This window comes from Haliotis rufescens, unplaced genomic scaffold (genome assembly GCF_023055435.1).
Source record: "Haliotis rufescens isolate VD_foot unplaced genomic scaffold, xgHalRufe1.0.p SCAF_36, whole genome shotgun sequence".
Classification (NCBI taxonomy): Eukaryota; Metazoa; Mollusca; class Gastropoda; order Lepetellida; family Haliotidae; genus Haliotis; species Haliotis rufescens.
The window spans coordinates 4,488,233-4,496,771 of NW_025964068.1; the positions used below are offsets into that span (position 1 = coordinate 4,488,233).

General features: G+C 35.3%; 1 long non-coding RNA gene across 1 annotated transcript; it reads left to right on the forward strand.

Annotated features, from left to right (window-relative positions):
- The first annotated feature begins 4,298 nt into the window (after nucleotides 1-4,298).
- Nucleotides 4,299-8,284, forward strand: LOC124128495. Its single transcript, XR_007217977.1, has 6 exons — nucleotides 4,299-4,672; nucleotides 5,825-5,854; nucleotides 6,099-6,197; nucleotides 6,551-6,615; nucleotides 6,914-6,979; nucleotides 7,932-8,284. It is a non-coding gene; the product is annotated as an uncharacterized LOC124128495 (long non-coding RNA).
- The last annotated feature ends 255 nt before the right edge of the window (nucleotides 8,285-8,539 follow it).

Below are 8,539 nucleotides of genomic sequence, written 5' to 3' on the forward strand. Positions count from 1 at the left end.
TGGCAGTACAAAGTTTAAGTATCACTTTCATTTCAGTAGAACATCGAATAAAGTATGATTTCATTGCATTTTAAGCTCACCTTGACAACATTAAAGTGAGCTTTTGTTATGGGGATTGGGCCATCATCTGTTCCTATGGGTCTGGCACAAAAAAAAAGTAAGTTTTTCATTTTGAAACTATCCTCTTTATATTTCAGCTAGACACTTATCTCGCCACACTTATCTTCTCAAAATCTACTAACTTTCAAAATTCCAGAGTTTGAAAGTACAGTTATGATATGTTTCTCCACAACAAAGATGGATTTTGATTTTGAAAAAAATCAATATGTTGGTCATAGCAGGATGTTGATGGGTTTCACTGCCATTATGCCTACTGACAAATATGTAATAAACTTAGCTTACCCATGTGAAAATGAACTGGTCTAGAAAGTAGAATAAGACCACTTACATGGAATATTGTGAAAATAAAATGTTAAACATTCACTTCACTGACACAATGACAATTTATAGAGAAATGGTCTCCTACTGATAACATCATGAACCAAGGTGGTGTCTTCATGATTACACTTAATGTAGTGTTGTGAACGTTTTGAAGGTAACACATTATGAAAATGTATAAAAACAAGATATGTAGGTAAAATGCACACAACTTAGTACATTTGTAATTATGTTCTCTTAGCATAAAAAATAATAATAATAATACCATCAGTGAAATATGTTGTTGTAAAGCTGAAAACAAACCATGATGATGAGCATAAAAATTATCAGAAGAAAAAGAAACTTATTTTGTTATTGTGGCACAAACAAACAAACTATACATAATGGGTTACTAAAAATACAACATCCGGTCATAGGCAAATCATTCATAAAAAACATAATGGCATCATTAAAATGGTGTGTGGAAATTACATACATGTACATTCATTTGAAGCTACATAGAAATATAATAATTGTACTCCTGCATGACATGTATTCTTACATTTCTTTATGCATGTTTATACATGTACAAGTGAGAACCTACATTTGTCAATGATTCTATTCCTAATCTGTCTACCTTTAGACAGGTTAACAAACTTAGTCAGGAGGGGTGACCGGTGGTAATTAGCATTAACTCAACTGTATGGTGTGTTTGTTTAACCAATAGGCATAATGGGAAGGCAACGCTCATGGTTGTTTGAAAAAGAATTGCAGTTTGGCTAGATTCTTGGTCATTAATGATGTCTACCAGTTTAAAATTTGTTAATGGTCATGTCAAGCTTTTTTTCTTTCTGGAAATCATCTTGGTGTATCAGGGATTGTATTTATTATATCTTTTCTAAAAGGATGTGGGCTCTCCACTTTAAAAATATAGTATGCCCTAAAACAAAATTCCGTATGGCTGCTATGACACCAGCTTTTAGCTATGCTTGTAGAAGAAATAATAGTTTTTTCAAATTACTTTGTCATTAACCAGTCATTGCCTTCAGAATTGGTGTACAGCTTCTTCTTATGATTCTGACAATAATAGAGGACATTTCAAGTTTCGCAATGTCCTTTATATTATATGCTATTTTTATGAAAATTACACATTCAAATGTGCTGATCACAGTACAAATTTTCCAAACATCGCATCTTGTTGCAACGTCTTATCATTGTCAGTGACATCACGAAATTGTTCAAGTGATGTCATGTGATTGTTTCGGTGTCATCATGCCATTGTACTTGCTGTATAGCAGTGATATCACACAATTGAATTCAGTGCAGTGACGAGAAAAATTATATTTCACTGCAGTGAAAATATCACTTTTTGTCTTAGACAGAGAAAACACAGTATTTAACTACTTTTCATATAATAAGATTAAAATTTCAAACACCCAAGTTTTGATATGCTGAAATACCCTGATTTTAATGATTATGAGTGAGAGATAATTGACATAAAGCAGCGTTAGAAATTGGCACTATTCCTGTAGTTCTTGCCAAACTGCCCAATGGTTAAGGTATCATAAGGACTAGTAGAAATTTGCCATTTATAAGGCTTTTGCTACTTGTTATCAAGGACTAGTGGACTAAAACTGTTAGTTTCTACCCCTGTAAAGTGTTTAATGGCCTCTGACAAGGGGTGACTAGTGCATCATACACATACATTTAGAATGTATTCACCTCATGCTGTTAGTGAGATCTACCCAAAATTCTATAGTGAGTTTTTTTTCATGGGAGAATTTCTGCTTTCATTACCTGATTAATATTTTAAAAATTAAATGTTTCTATCATTACTGAAAGATTTTGCTTCATGTCTTACAGGGGCGGTCGGGTTGCCTAGTGGTTAAAGCGATCGCTCGTCATGCCGAAGACCCGGGTTCGATTCCCGACATGGGTACAATGAGTGAAGCCCATTTCTTGTGTCCCCCGCCATGATATTGCTGGAATATTGCAAAAAGCGGCGTAAAAAACAATACTCACTCATGTCTTACATGTTATATGTAAGGATGCTGCACTATGGATCCTCTCTGAAATGATTTCATTACCAGAAAGTTATTTCATTTGTGCCAGTTCACAGAGATCAAGCACTGTAAATTTCTTTATAAGTATCAAATATTCAAGCTTTATCAATAAGGCATAATATTCTCAATGAAAAGAAAAGATGTGTTTAATTAAACATTTGTTTTTCCATCAGGACATCACATTCAAGATCATATACCTGGCTAATCTAACATTGTAACTAATGTTATATTTGGGATAACACTTTCTAAGTAAAGTACAGATTCTAGTAAGTTGTCGGACTTTCATTTTTGTGGAAGCCTCGGTGGCTGAGTGGCTGACTTTGTGTGCTGGCGATTAGGTGCCTCACCCTGGCAGTTGTGGGTTCGAATCCTGCACGGGACTCAACCCCCCAAAAGTACTAAAAGTACTAGAATCTGTACTTTACTCAGAAAGTGTTATCCCAAATATAACATTAGTTACATTTGACCACTTTCTAAATGGCATTGTGTATTCATAAACTAACATTCTTTTATTAAAACCAGAATGAGAACACTTTAGTGTTGAAACCACGGGAAAATGACACCTATGTTTTATGTGCTTTTATTTTATTTTCCCAATGAGTATGCTTATGAAGTGCATCTAAATATTATTGTCTTAGGTGTCTCATAGGCCTTATGGCTGAATATTGTATATTTTTTAACAATGAATATTGTTACAGTGAACTACATTTAAAGGGGCACTGATCTAACGCAATTCCCTGGACTGGTTGTTGCCTTTGTTATTGTTTTTTCCCCCGTGAGTACCCGGATGATACGCAACGCAACTGAGCGTGACCAGAGACTGGTCTACCGTCTGCAAGGACAGCAAATAAACTTGGAGACTGGAGGCAATATTTGTTTTACGCATTTTTGCATAAACACTGATTGGTTAACTGTGATCTATAAAGATTTCGACAAAGGGCGCATGTTAATTAATTTCTTCAGCCTAAACAAACAGACAAAAAGAACGGCGGAGCTCATCGGATGTCGTCATTTGGAAATACCCCAGATGGTTATAGTTTAATAATAAAAAAAGGTATCCATGCAGTGAAAGCATTCTCAGATTTCAGATTGCGTCGATAATACGATTGCTACTCCCTTGTTGTCATCCACGTTTTCTCGTATTACCCTACACTTGTGTATTTGTCGTCATTCCCTTGATGCTCAGTTAATGAATTTATTACAGGTACAATTAGTGGTAGCATCACTTAGATTACCTGACAAAGGTTCCCATTTGGCATTTATTGTGTCTGTGGTAATTATTCAATCTAAATCCAGGTTTGAAGTGAGGTGAAATGTGTGTTATGTAATATGCATATATCAGACCAGCAAGAGGTGAATGATCAGTTGATTTACTTTTTTTTGTAAATCAACGGATCGTTCCTAGTCATCAAAGGATTAACAGAAAATACGTTGATTGATTAAACACTTTTATCTTGCACAGTGGATATGTCAAAAGTGAGTGTTTACATGTCTAGGTTTACTAAAACAAAGGGAATACACTCATACTTTGGCGTGAAGTGCCGATGTAAAAACAACATACTTTGTTCAAAGGGTTAACTGATAATACGTTGATTGATTGATCATTGTTATGTATCACTCAATGGATTTTTCAGGAACCGTAGACGTTATGAAAATAGTTGTCACGTGGGCTTTCTCAGCCGACCCTTGAGACTTGACACCTAGGCTCCCCAAATTGGGAGCCTCCTGGTCCACACTCCCAGTTCAAATTTTTGCCTGTAAAGCCCAATCTTTGTGATTTCTGCAGGTATTTACAGAAACATGATGACCAAGCAAATGTCATCTGGTTGCATTGTAAACATAAAATTATGCCAATTATGTGACTAGATTAGTCTTTTGAGGAGAAAATGTGGTACAAAATTAGCCTAAAAAGGCCAAAATTGGCCAGCTTCAAAGACAATTTTCAAGTAACCAAGCATTCTCTTATATCAAAGTTCAACCATTTTTCTCTCTGTTTCAATGGTTTTTATCATGGTTCCAAACTCAGTGTTGGTGTGGGAATGATTAAAAGAAATTCTACTTTGGGAGCGTCCACACTCCCACTTTCACCACTGATTGTCACTTCAATACGGATTAATCATGTTAATACTAAAATTACTTTAATTTACTATTCAGGTTCCCTTCGAGTCACAGCTGATTTCTTTGAAAACGAGGTGAGATATTACCATGTATTACCATTACACATGTATCTGCAGAAACCATAGTACATCTAGCTGCGGAAACTATAGTACATCTAGCTGCAAAAAACATAGTACATCTAGCTGCAAAAAACATAGTACATCTAGCTGCAAAAAACATAGTACATCTAGCTGCGGAAACTGTAGTACATCTAGCTGCGGAAACAGTAGTACATCTAGCTGCAAAAAACATTGTACATCTAGCTGCAAAAAACATAGTACATCTAGCTGCAAAAAACATAGTACATCTAGCTGTGGAAACCATAGTACAACTAGCTGCGGAAACCGTAGAACATCTAGCTGCGGAATCCGTATACCAGCTGCACATATTGGGGTAGTAATTATAGGGTGCAACATCACAGAGTTATGGTTTCTGCAGCCAGACTACATCTTATGCTTAAACTTAATTATACATATCTCTGACATTAATTATGTTTGATTTGTCATAACACTATCCAGAATTCCCAACTACACTCAGCTGCCAGCTAGACTTTCTTAATGAGTTCAACTCAGATCCCCCTGTTTCCTACCCTGCAGTACCTTGTCTTTGCTATCATGGACAGGCTGAGTGAATAGTTGTTGTTTCAGATTTAGGACTTTATAAATTTTGATTTTTTTTTAGTTTCCATGGCAACAAGTTGGACTTAACATCAATATGAGGGTGGGGTTGGTTCGCGGAGTATAACTGAAAAAACGTTCAATACTTTCTAACAAAACTTAGCATGTCTACCAGGCACATTCTGAAATGGTGCCTTTTAATATTTAGAAATTTTTGAATGTTTTTTTTTTTTAACATTTTTATGGCAACAAGTTGGACTTAGGTTCTATGAGGGTAGGGTTCATTTCCAGAAAATAACTGCTAAACCATTTAGTATTTTGAATCAAACACATGCTGAACTGGTGCCTTTTGCTATTCAACAATTTTAGAACGCTTTATTTTAAGGTATTCATGGCAGCTCTTTGAACTTGGGCTTAAAGAAATGTTGGGTTAGTTTACCTGGTTTCGGACCATTACATGTTAAGGTTGGCAGGGGATATAGATGACTTCGTCGACTATATGCTTGTTGAAATTGAAACTGTTAAAGCGGAAACTGTCTAATGAATTGACTGTTTGACTTTTCTTCACAGAAATCAGAAGTTTGCAGTTACATTAAGAGGGTAAGTTCAGGTAATATACTCTATAAAGTACATGGCCATGGAGAATGATCTGAAGTCCTAAAAATGCACATCACATCTGGCCAAAATAAACCAATTCAATGTATGTATCCTTTCCTTTTATATAACACTGTTGTTGATATTCCTGTATATCACATTGAAAGTTAGCAGTCACATATACACCAACATCACACAACAGTCAATATAAAATGAATGTGGCATTCTTGAGGCACTTTTGTCTTTACAGTGGGGACAAGGACGTGGTGAGAGACACAACTGGTTTGTTACCAAGTATCCCTACCATGAAGTCAAGGCTTGATTTGGGTCAGATTTTGTGTCTGCTGAAGTAAGAAAATGAATTCATATGTACAGCTAAATTTCATTAAAGTATGAGAATGATAATGTTCACAATTAAGTCCTAAGTCCACAATTTAGTAGAGAAAATTTCCAAAATTTCATTGTTGAAAAAGTTTCAATCCCATGACTGTAACAATTCTTATGTTGTGATAGTAATCATCATCTTATGCAATAAACACAATGTACATGTTCTCTTTTTTCTGACATACACTTTTCTGCATATAGGTAAAATATAAGTGTTCATGAAGATTAAAGTAAAATGTTTGGGGGAAAAATGGCAAATAGTTGATGATATCAGTTGCTCAGGGAATTGTACTTTATACATGGCAAAACAAATTTCAGATGTATGGGCACATACTTCAGTGGCTGGGGCAATCCTTGACACGCCGTCTAGTGAGAGATAAACGGTAAGAATAATGGTGAATAGTGTAGATTCTTTTCTAAAGTCCCCAATGGCACAAATTTAAAATCAGTGTAAATTCACAGTTTTATGCATGTTGTTTTGAGCATATATTTACCAGTGTTTACCAAATTGAATGAGAACAGAGCAGTAGTTAAATGTGATTAGGAAAAGTTTACATCTAAAGCATATTCACAGAAGAAGCTTATCATTTGATTAGACATACAGATGAAATTGATACATTGAAAATTGCTCATGGTCTAAATTTCACATTAATGTCACTGACCACCTTTGATTCCTTTCAGTCGCCCTTACACTAAGCCAGTGACTCAGATCTTTACTGTGCCGGAACTTCCAATGGAGTACACACAGTAAGCACAGAAAATCCAATTTATTATTCTATTTCTATCGGTGAAATACTGCATTTATCGGTTAAAATAAAACCTGCATCTACACTGAGTTAGATATCAAAATAAAAAAGTAAACAATGTGATGACTTAATGTGTATCACCAGGCAACAAGACGACTGACACAGTGAATGTACTGAATTTGCGAGTCATTGGTCCGGTTTTCATAAAATTCAGCAATAAGGAAGAATAGAATAAATAGAACATTTGACTTTTCCTGTCGAATACCGTGTTTATGTCATCTCGTGAAGTTGAAAAGTTTAATTTTTACACTTGCGGCTACGCCACTCATGAAAATACAAACTAGTCAACTTCACTCGACGAGATAAACACTGTATTCGACAGGAAAAGTCAAATATCCTCTATACGTGTTTGTCTCCTTCAGTTAGGAAAACAAACATGTCTGTTACATTTCATTATTGACAATTTTAGGTTGTATTATCTGAAGCAGACATGTTCCAGAAATATAATAGTATGTATTATGTGTACAGGTTTGCTTGTTTGATTTCTGGTACATAGTTATAGGTACAATGTTGTTAGATACATTATTATTAAACACTCACTGGAATGAATGCTAAACAGAAACGAACCAATTTGGTGAAAGGGAACAGAAATTCAGTTATATTTTGTTAGAATATATCCCACATTGGAAAAACATTTAGTATTGTGAAAATGGAGACACCAAAGAATGAGATAATAGTCTTGTAAAGTAATAATCAAGTACAATGTAACTAGTGAAGCTACTGAAAATAAATATATTCATTGTAATTGTAAAAAACTAATTCTTTGAATTTTTGGCAAGTAAATGATTTCCAATTATTCCAGTTACAACTTACATTTATGAAACTGGAACTGGAGATATTTATTTTATTCTTAAAATTGAGTCTGGTTATAAATATGCTCTAATTTATTACAGGGCTGCATGGCACTGCATCGGTATGTGGCCATTAAGGAAGTAATCATATTCCTTGCTGAGAAACTGACAGGGAGAACCTACTCTTCAATCAACCCAGAGTGTCAAAGGACAGAATTGCATTCAAAAGAGCTTTAATTGCATAATTATGATGCTCCTTTGAAAGGGTTACTGTTTTAATGAATGCAGCCAACTCATTGATGCCTTGATGTGGTTTGGTTGTTCTCTGTACCTTTCTTTCATTCACATATGGACCCGTGAAGATTCCAGGGTAGAATAGGTCTTCAGCAACCATCCTTGCCGTAAAAGGCGACTATGCTTGTTGTAAAAGGCGACTAACAGGATCGGGTGGTCAGGCTCGCTGACTTGGTTGATACATGTCATCGATCCCCAATGCGTAGATCGATGCTCATGATGTCAATCACTGGATTGTCTGGTCCAGACTTGATTATTTTACAGACCGCCATCATATAGCTGGAATATTGCTGAGTGTGGCGTTAAACAACAAACAAACAAACAAATCATTCACATATGTGTATAGAACATGCCTCAGTCTCCTCCCATTGATGTATATTTCAGTTGAATATAGTAAAACCCTGTTAGTGCAGATC